The sequence below is a fragment of the Pinus tabuliformis genome, chromosome 1_2, assembly GCF_031772625.1.
Source record: "Pinus tabuliformis cultivar Carrire ecotype Pingquan chromosome 1_2, CPIR1, whole genome shotgun sequence".
In the NCBI taxonomy this organism is placed as follows: Eukaryota; Viridiplantae; Streptophyta; class Pinopsida; order Pinales; family Pinaceae; genus Pinus; species Pinus tabuliformis.
In genome coordinates this window covers 873,601,705-873,614,068 of record NC_142298.1, presented here as the reverse complement: position 1 = coordinate 873,614,068, position 12,364 = coordinate 873,601,705, and the positions used below count along the sequence as shown (strand labels likewise).

Here is a 12,364-nt window from a genome sequence, read left to right as displayed (position 1 = left end):
ACTTGAGAAAAAGAGAATGAGATTACCAATGATAATAGAAAATGTATTGAGTTTCAATTCAAATGGAAGCATAAAAAACACAGGCCACAAGGGTCATTTTTCATCATTAAGCTAGAAAAAGTATGACTAGGAAGGAAAAAACTAGCTAACCAAGAGAACATTTTGGATTTGTTGGGGGTTGTAGGCGTCAACCAGGATGGGGTTCTTCATGTTGTTTGGTGAACAAACTAGTGTAGGAGATATTCCTAGGTGAGCCTTGCACCTGTGTTTGATCTAATTGGAGAAGGGTTTCTTCCCAAACCTCATTCTTGTCAATCAACACCCTACCCACCAATATTTTTAGATGCCAATAAAGGTCAACAATGCACATGCAGTAGTTAAAGTGGGATCGTGAGTGTCATGTATTAGGAACCCAATTCGTTACCTCCAATAATACTAGTATGTCAAACATTGTCCTGATGATGGATCCCTGTTGGGATTTGAAACGTTGACAGCAAAATGGTTTTTACTGTGGGTTCTCCGGTTACTAAAGAAGATATTAACCACAAAAGTCTTAAATCCAAATGTCAAACATTGGTTTTCATCAACAATTTCTCACTCTACATTAGCAATTGTTTCTTAGATCTAAGGTGGAGTATGGACAAGAAAGTGAGAAGCAGAGCTTCCCACTCTATATTGGGCTAATAAGCCAACCATTTCTTGGTAGTAGGCAACACCTAGCTTCACACAAGCTCATTGTTGTGGCATTGTAATGCACACCCAAAGGGGGGAAACAAGTTAAGGGGAGAGACAAAGGATGGCACTGTGGGAGGTGGGAGAGCCAAGGACGAGGGAGGGTGTGACTGGAGTGAGGAAGGCGGGTGAGGAGAGATTACCTGAGGAGAACATGTGAAAGGAGCTGAAAGAGGTAAGAGAAACCATACAAGTTTAAGGAAAGACTTGGGGGAAGGGGCTGGAAAGTTAGAAACTAGAGAGGAAGTTGAACCTAGTGGGGAGGGGAAAATGAATGGTTGCTATAGGAAACAAATCTAGAGTCTTGGAAAGACTTTAAGACAAGAAAGAAAGGTGAAGAACTAGATTGGAAAACAAAAAACAATGGAAACTTGAATCAAATAAATACCTTAAACTCGAGTTGCCAAACTAGACCCAGTTCTGCAAGAATTACCCAAACTCATTTAATTAAGCTTGCAAACCAACAAGAATCAATGTAACTCATGTGCTTGGAGATATCTCTATGCATTGTTATGATCGCTACCTCATATCTTTGTGCATTGTTGTGATGTGCTGCCTCTATAAATGACAAATATGCATCATGGGCTTTGTCTCAAATGCGACAAGAAATCAACAAGGACAAGAGAGGTTAAACTACCCTGGTCATCATGGGATTTGTCTTAAATGTAAAATGCAACTAACCAGAACAAGAGAGGTTAAATAACCCTAGTTCCTGAGTGCACCAAAAGAGTTTGGGAATTAAATGGCTATACATATATATAATCTATAATATGTAGATTAACTTAAGGAGCTACACTTTCAAGGTTGACGAAATATGTTGTAATATAATCAAGAGAGATGTTATCATATTCACCCTCTACAACAAGCGAGATAATGACAATGTCTCCCATATATATCACCCCATATGCCAAAAAAATTGAACGTAATAATATCTAGCACAAACTAATAAATTTAGAGCTTATAAATACTAAAAAAAATCATAATTAAAAAAATAAAAGTAAAATATATCTAATTTTTAAGAATGAATTCTCATTGAGATTGAAATACGATGGAAAATTTGAAACAAACTAATTCTCATATTAGTGTTGAATGAAAATACCTTTTTCCGCTCATTACAAAATAAATGTTATTATAAGATGGCAGTGTCGTGCAGTTCATGATAATCTCAAAAAAGCAGATAGAGACAATTAAAATATATTTATTGGAGCTCTTTATTTGATCATGAATCCTTATCTTTAAGGTGAACGCCAAAGACTTTGTTGGGTGCCTAACAACTGTGATCATAAATTATCAAGTCTGGATGTTTGTTTCTCAGTGGGTCCGTCACCGTCTCATGATTTCATCACAGAGTGATTATATAAAATTTAAATATAAGGCTCCTCATGGCTAGATTTAGCAATTTATGTTAATGCATCACTGCATCTGCTCTCTCTCGCTCTGAGAATCGACTCTCTTTTATGTTGTTGAAACTTGAAGTACGTCGATACCACTATGGCGAGATGAGATCATGCTGTGATGTTCCCTTAACCCGCTGAGGGTCACATTAAGCCCATGATGCAGCTTTCCAAAAACTTGTATGCTCGAGCTAGCTTCTATATTACCTTCGTTAACACCGACTATGTTCAAGAGCGGTTGGCTAGGTCCAGATCGGAGTTCGTGAAATCTCACTCGACGGACTTCAGATTTGAAACTATTCCAGACGACCTCCCTGCGGATCATGGCTGGACCCTCAAAATAGATGAGTTATCTGAGTCCATGATTAATAATGTCCCTCTACATTTTGACAAGCTGTTTGACAAGTTGAAGCATTTGCAACCAGAAGATCCTCTCATGACATGTATTATTTCCGATGGGGTTCTTTCTTTTACGCAGAAAGTTCCCAAAGTAGCTTTCTGGATGCCCAACGCTCGTAGCTTCTTTGCTTATTTCTTCATACCTCTTCTCATTGACAGAGGTTATGTTCCTCTCAAAGGTAATATATCACTATTGCAACATCATTGCATTGTAATGTTTTGCTCCCTTAATGAGATTTTCCAATTTTTTTCCAAAATTTTTGCTAGATTTTCTCAAAATTTTGTTGGAATTTTCACTATGACCTTATTGAATTACTCCCTTATCATAAATATTATTAGAAAAAAATGAGATTTTCCAAAATCTCTCAAAATTTCCAAATTTTCTCAAAATCTTATTGGAATTTTCACTATGACCTTATCGAATTTCTCTCTTATTGTAAATATTATCGTTTACTGCTGATGATATGTGTTTTACAAATGAATATGATGGGCCTCTAAATTAGACACAAATTAAGGCCCATGCCTCTAATTTAAAACATAAATTAAGGCCTATGACCATTCTTTAGCACATCAAACATCTCTTTTTGCATTAGATAATTTATTTTTAACTTTAATATATTCACTAGAAAGGTTTATGAATAATTGAATATTTGTGCCTAATATTATTTATTTTTTGTGGAATGTTATGAGAATATTGGGCAGATTATGAAGAGTTGGAGGAGGAGATAATCTAGAGACTTATTCCCTACCACTGGAGGATTAATAATAAACAATAAGTCAACAAGATGTTATGTCATTATGGCACAAATTGTGGAACTCCAATGATTGATAAAATCTAGGAATGTGTTCCACTAATCAAGGGAGAAGATCCACTAATCAAGGGATTTTGGTGGGAAAGCTTCCTCCATTCATGGGGAATGATTCTTAATCATTTTGTATAAGTACCAAGTCGAATTTTCCTCTAGGGAATGATTGAGAAAATCTAGGAATGTGTTCCCTGTCATTTAATGCAAATTCCTAGTATTGGGGACTAGATCCACTAATCAAGGGATTTTGGTGGGGAAGATTCTTCCAATCATGGGGATTGATTCATAATCATTTTGTATAAGTACCAAGTCGAATTTTCCTCTAGGGGGAGATTTTTATTAGTGTTATTGTGGAAAGAGCTTGTATTCTTGCAGAGATGTAATTCTATTGATGAAAATAATGAAGATTGGTGTCATGTTCAACTTCTAAATCTTGTTCTCTTCCATAGGTCTCTAAGTTTCCTTGGGCTTGGCCATCCCAGGAGCCTCAAAGCCCTTTTGTATCATTTTATTTTCTTCTTTTCATTGCTTATTCACATGCATCTCTAGTTTTTATTTCTTTCTATTTTTGCATTTAGTATTAATGATTTCTTGTTGTAGGATTAAGTTAAATGGTTGATATAAGCTCTTTTGTAGGATCAAAAGCATTATTTCATCCTTGGAAAAGCTTTAGAAGTTCATAATAATCATTGAGTTGCTTGGATTAGTCTTCTCATTCTCAAATCTAGATTGTTGGACCTCCTCTTTAGCAAAGAACAATAAATTTATGCTATTTTTTAGAGCATGCTAACAAGCTTCAATCGAATTGATTCCACTTGAATTAGATCAAAAAAAAATTCTAGTTCATAACAAAAATTACCCCATTGCATTTACACTTGATTTGGTTATAAGCATTTTTCATATTTACTAGCTCACTAGTTCTCGAATTTCTAGATTTTCAACTAGTAATGTTTTTTTATTTTTTGCATGGGTTAAAAAATGTATTTTTGAGTGATTCCACTTGGAGCCTAAGACATCCTAGTTAATACCAAAATTTGTCCCATCCAATTTGGATTTGATTTTGGTCATTCGATGAATTATTGTAAATCTGTACATCCTATAGGAAATCAGGGGATCTTGTAGGAAATCACTGTAACATCCTGTAGGAAAGCTTGTTTTGAGGCCAAATTGAGGAAGAATCTTCTAGGAAGCTAGCAAAGTGTCCCTACTTGTCTCCCAATCCTCCTGACCATTCATCGTCATCTTCAAGCCACCTACCACATCACCAAAAGAGATTAGTTTTAACACTCTCACATGAAAAAGACAAAAAGAAAAACAAATTTATTTTATTTATTTACATGCACAACAGTAGAAGGTTTGATGGTTTGAATCTACATGCTTAGGATAGTAGGATTGCATACATGTTAACTTAGCATTCTTTTGAAGCAAAGCCTCTTAGGAGTTAGAAAATGGTGTGTTTTAGTATTTGATTTCATTCTCTTTCCTTGTACTTTCTTTCTTGCAATAGGTTAAGGTTCCATTTCGAACATTTCATTTTCTTCAATTAGTTTAGAATTTGAATTCAGTACAAACACTCCATTACAATGACAACAAAGGAATGACACATTGTATGCTGCACATATAGTGTTGATACCTCTTAAGTTTGTTCGAACCCGGGTTGATAATTAAAGTCAGTAGCCTTGGGAATTGCAGCATTCTTTTTGCAATACCGAGGCTCATCATAATACATGGAAGAAAAAATGACCCGCATTCCTGGAATGACCTCGTAGCATGTCAAAGATCTTCCCAACTTCTTGTAAGTGACAAAATCTACTGAGGATTACATGTTTGACTATCTGAGAATCAAAGGGAAGGCTTCTTTTGAAGCCGACATGGTAATACTCAATACCTTTGATGAGCTCGAGGGCCCTGTACTCCATGCTCTACAAATCAGACTTCTCTCATTGTATAATGTTGGCCCTCTTTTACACGCAGCAAAAAGAGACCAGAACCAAAAATCCCATCTGTCTAACAACATATGGACTGAAGAAACCGACTATGTGAAATGGTTGGACGATTAGGAACCATCTTTAGTTATTTATGTTTGATTTGGAAGCATCACTGTCATATCTGACAAGGATCTCTTAGAGTTCGCGTGGGGGTTAGAGGCAAGCAAGTGGCCCTTTGTCTGGGCTCTTCATCTAGATTTGATTCATGGTCGCTCTGTTGTTTTGCCTCCAAATTTTTTGGAGAAGGTGAAGGACAAAAGATTCTTGGTGAGATGGGCTCCTCAGATGAAAGTATTGTCACATCCTTTGGTAGGAGGATTTTTGACTCATATCAGATGGAACTCTATGGTGGAGAGCATATATTCTAGTGCACCCATGATATCATGGCCCTTCTTTGCATAACAACAAACTAACAAGAGATTTTTTAGTGAAGTTTGAAAGATTGAGATGGAGATGAAGGAAGTTGTGAGTAAAAAACATGTTGAGAAAATGGTGAGGATGTTGATGAGAGTGTTGGAAAGGCAAATGAAGAAATGAGGAAATATATAAATAAGATAAAATTTACACACAATAACACAAATTGTGGAATTTCAATTGATTACATAAAACTTTACAATGAATCCGGTGAGGGGTATTTCAACTTTTTGACTAACGACTCACTCAAAATAACTTTGAAATGCAACCACACACTAAATTCAACTTTAACCAAAATAAGATTGAACTAGAATTAACTCAATTTGGCTCAATTAACTCACTCTCTAATTTTAGGCAACTCTCAATTCAAGAGTAATTAGTTGTCTTTAACACTCCCCCTTAATTACAACTGCTTAACTAAGGCATGAATCATGACAACTCAAAGATGTCTACTAGTCTAAGTCTCAACTAGGCTTATAACACTTAAGTTTCCTCTATGAAACTCAAATACATAATTTTCTAATGGCTTAGTGAATATATCATCCAATTGATCACTCGATTTACAAGGCCTCAAGTAGAATTCTCCATTTCTCACAAGTTCTCTAATAAAATGATATCTTGTATCAATATGCTTTCTCTTTTGATGAAACACGCTAATCTTGGATAGTGTAATGGCTGAGGTGTTGTCATAATATATTGTTGTTGATCCTTGTTGTTTTTTTTTGAGTCCATCCAAAACTCTTCATAACCATACTGCTTGACATGTTGTTAATGTTACTGCTACATATTCTGCTTTTGTTGGCAAGAGTGTCACAATAGGTTGCTTCTTAGATGCCCATGAAATCACACCTGAACCAAGATGGAACACATAACCAGAAGTGCTCTTCCTATCATCCAAACTTTCTGCAAATTCACTGTCGGTGTATCCAACCAAATATTTCTTTTCTGTGCTTGCATACATTATGCCACAATCTATAGTTCCCGCTATGTATCTTAGAATTCTTTTTCCTACTTTCCAATGTGAGTCTTTTGGAGTCTTCATAAATCTAGAAATCAAACTCCTTCCTTGCATAATATCTGGTCTTTTAGTTATGAGATACATGAGACTACCAACCAATATTTTGAATAGAGTTGGATTGACATTTGATCCTTCATCATCCTTACTTAACTTTGTACCTGTTGCAATTGGTGTAGGGGTAGGTTTACAATTTTCCATTCTGAATCTTTTCAACAAATCTTTGGCATATTTATTTTGACAAATACAAATTCTTTTTTCAGATTGCTCAACTTCTATGCCAAGAAAATATTTCATAAGACCAAGATATGTCATCTCAAATTCTTTCTTCATGGTTGCTTTAAATTAATCTAACTCAAGATCACCAGTATAAATCATGTCATCCACATATAAACAAACAGTCAAAGTCTGTCCATGCTCATTTACCTTTGTTTATAAGGTAGGCTCAATGATTCTTCTGCAAAATCCATGCTTGATCATGTAACTGTCAATTCTGTTATACCAAGCTCTAGGTGCTTGTTTGAGTCCATAAAGCAATTTCTTCAACCTATAAACTTTATCTTCTTGTCCTTCAACTTCATAACCTGGAGGTTGATGCACATAGATTTCTTCTTCTATAATTCCATTCAATAATGATGATTTCACATCCATATGATATACTTTCTACTTGTTATGAGTTGTTGTGGCTAAGATTGCTCTTACAGTATCCAATCTGGCTACCAGAGAAAACTTTTCTCCAAACTCTATTCTCAGTTGTAGCGAGAACCCTTTTGCTACTAGTCATGCTTAAAATTTGTTAATTTCCTCTTTCTTGTTCAATTTTGTCTTGTACACCCATTTCACACCAATGAGATTTTTGTCTTTTGGTAAATCAACCAAATCCCGTGTATCATTCTTTTCAATAGCTTCAATTTATTCATCCATGGCTTGCACCCAATTTTCATCTCTGTTAGCGTCTTCAAACAAACAAGGTTGGAATGAAAACAATTTAAAATTTGAACTAACATCCAAATCATCATAAATATCTTTTAGACTTCTCATTTTTCTCTTACCATTGTTTGATTCATCACTTGAATGATTGCTGGGAGAATTTCGATCTGTTGATTTTTTGAAGATCCATGTTGTTTAGAAAATATTGGAGTCACTATAACCAGTAAATATGAATTTTTCAATTTTATCATCCAATTTGCCTCTTAGCTCCTTAGGTACATGTGCATAATCTACATGACCATGCAACTGCTTTTGCCCAATATTCATTAGACAAGTTTCTTCCTTTCAAGATGCTCCTTTCCATATTCATAATGGTTATTTTGTTTCTCTCTGCTGCACCATTCTGTTGTGATGTGTATCTTGTTGGAAACTGCCTTCTAATTCCATGTTGTTTGCAGTAAGCATGGAACGCTTTTAATTCATATTCTCCACCACGATTTGATCACAATACCTTGATCTAACACTCAATTTGGCTATCCGTTAAGGCTTTGAATTCTCTGAACTTTAAAAAAGTTTCAAAATTCTGCTTCAGGAAATAAACCCATGTCCTTTTGTTAAAATCATCAATGAAAGTGAGGAAGCAACAACTTCCACCAATCGACTATGTCTTCATAGGTCCACACTAGTATGTATGAACCAACTCTAGTGGATGCTTTGCTTTGTATGCAACTCCCTTTGGAAAACTCTCATGATGTTGCTTTCCCAAGATGAAATACTCACAAGTACTAGAAGGTTATTTGATGGGAGGTAATCCTCTAACCATTTGTTTTTGCTGCAACAACCTCAAACCAAAGAAATGCAAGTGTCCAAACTGAAAGTTCCATAACCAGTAATCATTAGAATATGCAACTGTAAAATAACTGACCTGGTCACTATAATTCATGATTAGAGGAAAGAGTTTGTTCCTCGTCATCTACACCTTTTATATCAGCTGCTTGCTTGGAGGTTTATCATATATAACACACTCTTGTCCTTGAAAATTAACCTTGTATCCTTTTTGTATTAATTGACCAACACTAATCAAATTATGTTTGAGACCATGGACATAATATACCTTTGAAATTGTCTTCGACTTCCCTTTCTTGGTCATAAAGTTGACCAGTCATTTGCCATCTGCATCCACAATCTTGTCAGTTCCCAACTTTACCTTTGTCTTCACATATTGATTCAAATTTTTAGCCAAATTCTTGTTTCCTGTCATGTGGTTATTGCAACCATTTTCTAATAGCCACACATTATCAAAAGGTGCATGCATGGTATGGAAACCTAGGAACATGGCTTCAATATTCTCTGTAGTTACATTAGCTCTATGATTTCCTTGATCAACTATATTATTCTTGCAATCACGGGCATAGTGACCAAATTTATTACAATAATAACATCTCACCTTTGATTTGTCGACTCTTTGATAGTTTGTTGGAGCTTTTGATATTTCTTCCACTTCCATGTTATTTCTCTTCTCTGCCATATCTCTGAGCACCATGTCTTTCGCCTCTTGATCTACTTTTGCCTCGACCTCTATCTCTCTAAATAGAAACATGAATTGTGAAAACGATCTCTAAGGCAGAATCCTTATTTCTGTCTATCCTTGCGTCATGGGATAAAAATGATCCCATCAACTCGTCAACTGTCAAGGTTTCCAAATCTTTGGCTTCTTCTATGGCTACTACTACAACATCAAACTTGGTAGACAAAGATTTGAGGACCTTCTCAACCATTGTTTTATCTTCTATGTCATAACTATAAATCCTTAATTGGTTTACGACATTCAAGACCCGATTCATGAATGAATCGATGTCCTATGTTTCCTTCATCTGCAAATTTTCAAAATCTCTTATTGTATTCTACAGCTTAACAATATTGAATTTGGTCATATCTTTATAGCTTGTCGCAAAAGTATCCATGCTATCTTTGTTGATGACATGGTCATAATCTCTTGGAACAGTAGTAGGTCCACTCCTTGCTGGATAAATTGCAACGCTTACACATTCTTCTTTTTGTATTTCTTCCATTGTTCCCTCTCTGCATTAGTGAGAGCTCGTTTAGCTGCTTCATCTTTAGGTTATGGAAATCCACCCATGACATATTCCCCAACATCATGAGCCTTTAACGTGGTATCCATCTTAATGGCCCACACATAAAAAATTTTCCATGTAAATGGTGGAAATCGTGGTTAGAAACTAGATGAAACGATCTTTTAAAAATAAATCTCTTCAAATAATAAAATTGCCCTGTTTTTTTATAAAACCAACATAGATCCATCTTAAGCACAGATCTAACATAATCCGAGAGGGATCAAATTTCTTTAGGTGCAAACTCATTTTAGAGTGCAAAAAATGTTGTGTAATTTTTTATGGTTTAAATTGTATTTTTTGAATGTTATAAAAATTACATAACATTGAGTCATTCTATCAGCGCACATTAAACTTGATTTTTTATTATTAATATATTTTTAAGTATATGCCAATATTAATTCATATTAAAATATTTTATTCATAACTCACATTGGATATTTATTCGATATAGTATTAGAATATTATTTTAACATTTTTTTCTATATATAAATATATATGAAGTTGATATCATGTATTAAAATACTTTTGAAAAGTACAAGGTTTAAACATCTTACTCACATTTTTCTTTTACTTCTAATTACTGTACATGAAATTATATTAGGTCATATGGAAAACTAATTATATTTTATTTTTATTATAGCTCACATTGCTTTTCTATTTAGAGAATATTTTATTTTTATTTTAAGAGGTACAAACATACTTACACATGGCCTTCACACTGCACTGTAGAATGAGCCTCTAGACTTAATTTTTTTTCTTCTAAAAACCACCTTTAAAAACTTGAATAAATTTTTATTTTTTAATAATAAGACTTTTATAAATATTTTTAATAAATACCTTTTAATAACTCTTAAAAGAATTTTGAAGAGTACATAATCCTTTTTTTTAAATCTCCATGAATTAAAAAAAGTATTTTTATAACATCCAGGTGACCCTTTTTGACTTTGGAAACTTTCAAACTTATGAGTTCACACCTTTTAATCATTTCAGTTTTCTCAAAGGCCCCATGGTTCAAAATTGAACCCGTTATAGCCTGTCAAGAGGGCTTTAACACGTCACAGAAGTGGTAAGATAAAATTATACGTCAAAAGAAATGTAAATTTTTATTTCCATTGGTTTTAATGTAAATTTTTATTTCTATTGGTTTTAATATATATATATATATATATATATATATATATATATATATATATATATATATATATATATATATATATATATATAGTAAAATTTCCTGTGAAGGGTTTCAACCTACTGGAAAAATTGCCGGACTATCCACGGTGACACACATATTGTCAGGGCATTGAGTTGGGCGAGCGTCGTGATGATCACCGAAAAATGAGAGAGTTGAAAAATTGAGACTTCGATTAAAGGCGCGTGTGATCAACGAGTTCGGTTAAAGGTGTGTGACCATAGTATGGGCATGCCCATGATGTGTGACGGGTGCCCGTGTTCGGTTAAAGGCGACTCAGGTAGGAGCGTTCGGTTAAACACGTCCGATTAAAGGCGCGCGGTGTGCGACTGGGCTGTGCGGCGGGTGAAGGTGTGTGGACATGCTAGTGAGTGGACCCGACAATGGTGCCCACCCAAATGGACAGGTCAGCTTGTCCTGGCAAGAGATGCGTTTGAGGGAATTCAGGTGTGTCGGCTGGGAAACATGTTCACGTCGACCCATACGTAGCCAAATGAACATGTCGTTTGGAGTGAAGCATATAAGTAAACTTGAATGAGGTTCATTCAAGGAATCATCATTCAATCAACCAACATCCAACCTTAGGCAACCACAAATGGAGTTTAGGTGGCGGTCAAATGGACGAGTCGGTTGAGTCATGTAGAAGTTTGGGTCATGTACATTTTTCAGGTCGTGTACAGAACTTGTGTCATTTAGTTCAGGTGTGTAGTCATTCAACCGAGTCATTTGGGCATAGGTCAGGTCGTGTGGTGTACAATGCCAGTGTGCAAAGTTCGTTTAGGGTTGTGTTTTGTCGTGCAGGTTGGGTTGTGTGGTCGGTCGGGTCGTGTCGTGCAAGGCGTCCGAGTGAGCCGCGTGCAGAGTTTTTTTGGGCCAAAGTCGTGTATAGTCATGTAGGCTAGTTCGTGTGGTCGGTCGAGACGTGTCGGGCACAACGTTCGGGTGAAGTCATTTGTGAAGGTTGTGTTGTTCCAGCAGGTTGTGCAAACCATGTCGTTCAGGTGGGTTGTGTAGGTCATGTCATTCAGGCAGGTCATGCAGGCTGTGTCTTTTAGGCAAGTCATGCAGGCCATGTCGTTTAGGTGGGTCGTGCAGAATGTTCGGGCGGGGTCTGTTTTGGATAATTTGGTAACTACAGATAAATACTAATTCCCTAGATAAGTAGCCATATCTAGAACAACTGTTTAAAGTGTTTTAGTCTTTTCCTATAAGCAATAGATAAGATGAGAAGATGAGAAGACCTACTTGTAGTTCCGCTTTCCTCTCGTCTCCCTTGTATCGATCATGTCGCTCCTTACCTATACTTAATACACTTGAGAAGTACCTGTAAACACAACAGAAAACAAAAGAATCGATCAA

General features: G+C 35.6%; 1 pseudogene across 1 annotated transcript in view; it reads left to right on the top strand.

Moving 5' to 3' along the window:
* The first annotated feature begins 2,283 nt into the window (after positions 1-2,283).
* The window catches only part of LOC149208742 (uncharacterized), a 48,038-nt pseudogene continuing 37,957 nt past the window's right edge, over positions 2,284-12,364 (top strand). Inside the window, exons 1-4 of the transcript XR_016253071.1 lie at positions 2,284-2,704; positions 11,675-11,706; positions 11,807-11,898; positions 12,034-12,133. The product of XR_016253071.1 is annotated as an uncharacterized LOC149208742 (transcript). The remainder of the gene's footprint in view (positions 2,705-11,674; positions 11,707-11,806; positions 11,899-12,033; positions 12,134-12,364) is intronic.